The following is a 2,528-nucleotide window of genomic DNA, read 5'->3' on the forward strand; positions in this document are numbered from 1 at the left end:
CCATCGAGTCAGTGATGCTATCCAGCCATCCCCTTCTCCTCCTGCCCCCAATCCCTCCCAACATCAGATCTTTTCCAATGAGTCAGCTCTTCGCATTAGGTGGCCAAAGTACTGGAGTTTCAGCTTTAGCATCATTCCTTCCAAAGAACACCCAGGGCTGATCTTTAGAATGGACTGGTTGGATGATTTAGGATTAGCTTTATTTTAATTTGTAATTTGTAAGTGGAGGAGGGGGTGCATTTTATTATTTTCTCCAGGCTCAGGTCCCGTAAATAAAGGTCTTCATCTGACCCTGCATAAGTCTGGAGAATACTCTTGAGAGTCCCTTGGACAGTAAGGAGATCAAACCAGTCAGTCCTAAAGGAAATCAACCCTGCATATTCATTGGAAGGACTGATGGTGAAGCTGAAGCTCCAATACTCTGGCCACTTGATGTGAAGAGCCAACTCATTGGAAAAGACCCTGATACTGGGAAAGATTGAGGGTAGGAGGAGAAGGGGGTGACAGAGGATGAGATGGTTGGATGGCATCACCAACTCAATGGACGTGAGTTTGAGCAAGAGCTCCTCCTGCAGGGAGGAGCTGCTTCCTGGTCTCTATGGCCCATGTGTTAACTTCCCAAAGACAAGCTTCCGCCTGCCAAGCCCTGTGCACCGCACCATGCAGGGGATACAGTTGTTTCTACTTCCTTACCTGGTGCTCTTGGAGACAGCTATACACACTGATGTGCTTTGTAGACTGTAGAGTGCTGTGCACTCACTTCCCAGTTCCATAGGCCTCCCTCCTCTCTGCCTCTTCTGATAGGAAGCTACTCCAGGACCAGACAGGATCACACAGTCACACCACCTTTGAACATACAAGACCTCCTCCTGTGGCTGCTGATGGCCTCTGCTGAGTATGACAGAGGTTTACTCAAGCTCTCTGGGGAAACATCAGTCTGCTGGCCCAGCACCCAGCCCAGGCCCATATACGTGGCAGCCACTCAGGAAATGTTGGTTCAAGTTTTCAGAATTGAATTGACCTCAGTCACTCCAGAGCCATAGGGGGTCATATTTTTCTAGGAGAGTTCCCTGGCTGGATTCCAATTGTCTTCTTGCTTTTTTCTTGAGTGTGTGTTCCATACCTACTCCCATCCCCACTTCCCACCTGGTTCCCATTCTCCCCTTTCTGGCCCTGAGTTAGTCTCCTTTCTGGTAGACTGTGGTTCCGCCAGCTTCTCTTTCTTGCCTGAGACTCCATTCCCTTGTATTACCCACAAGGGGACAGAACATGTGCTTTGGAATCTAGGCCCCTTCATTTACTATCTGGGCAAGTCAGACAAGCAGTTTCCCTCCCCAAATCTTGATTTCCCTATCTATAAGATAGGGAGACTGGGTTGTTGGGATTATTTGAACAGAATAGCATATGCAAGTTGCCTGGCACATAATTAAAGTTTAAAATATCTTTCCCCTTAGGACCTCTCTGGTGATCCAGTGGTTAAGAATATGCCTTCCAATGCAGGAGATATGGTCCAGATCTCTGATCGGGAAACTAAGATCCCACGTGCCTAGCAGCAACTAAGCCCATACACCACAACTACTGAGCCCATGTGCCGAAAGCCTGTGCTCCGCAACAGGAGAAGAGTAGCCCGCACGCGGCAACTAGAGAAGGCCTGCAAGCACATAGCAGTGAAGACCCAGAGCAGCCAAAAATGACAAATGAGTTAAATACTTTAAAAATAAATAAATAAAAATATCTCTCCCCCTTAACAAAATCTTGTTACTTCTTTCCTTTCTTCTACTTGTTCTAGTAATGCTTATTAAGCACTTGCTTTCTACTAGAGACAATGCAAGGAAGACACAGTGCCAAGTGCATGCATGCTCAGTCGTGTCTGACTCTTAATGCCCCCATGGATGATAACCTGCCAGGCTCTTCTGTTTGTAGAATTTCCCAGGCAAGAATACTGGAGTGGGTTACCATGACCTCCTCCAGGGGATCTTCCTGACTCAGGGATTGCATCTGCATTTCCTGTGTCTCCTGCATTGGCAGGTGGATTCTTTAACATTGAGCCATCTGGGAAGCCCAGGGAAGACATAGTACCTGCCCTTAAGAACTGTAGAAAGGGTGAGAGAAAAATGAACAGAACCACACACTCTGAATAGAGAGGCAGGTCCTTAGGCAGCTCTGAAAGTCTTCCTGAGGAGATGAGGCCCAGAGAGTCCTGGACAGTCAGGAATCTCTAGGTAAGGATGATCTGGTAGCCAGGGGAGGTTTCCAAGTCAGCCAAGGAGGCTCAAGATTCAGGACATCTTCCAAGATTCTGTATCAATTCTGGGTCATAATTTTGTATTATTTTTCTTTCAGGGCCCCCAAATTATATAAGGTTCAGTTCAGTTCAGTTCAGTCACTCAGTCATGTCCGACTCTTTGTGACCCCATGAATTGCAGCACACCAGGCCTCCCTGTCCATCACCAACTCCTGGAGTTCACACAAACTCATGTCCATTGAGTCGGTGATGCCATCCAACCATCTCATCCTCTGTCGTCCCC

Source organism: Bison bison, unplaced genomic scaffold, assembly GCF_000754665.1.
Source record: "Bison bison bison isolate TAMUID 2011002044 unplaced genomic scaffold, Bison_UMD1.0 scf7180017864181, whole genome shotgun sequence".
Classification (NCBI taxonomy): Eukaryota; Metazoa; Chordata; class Mammalia; order Artiodactyla; family Bovidae; genus Bison; species Bison bison.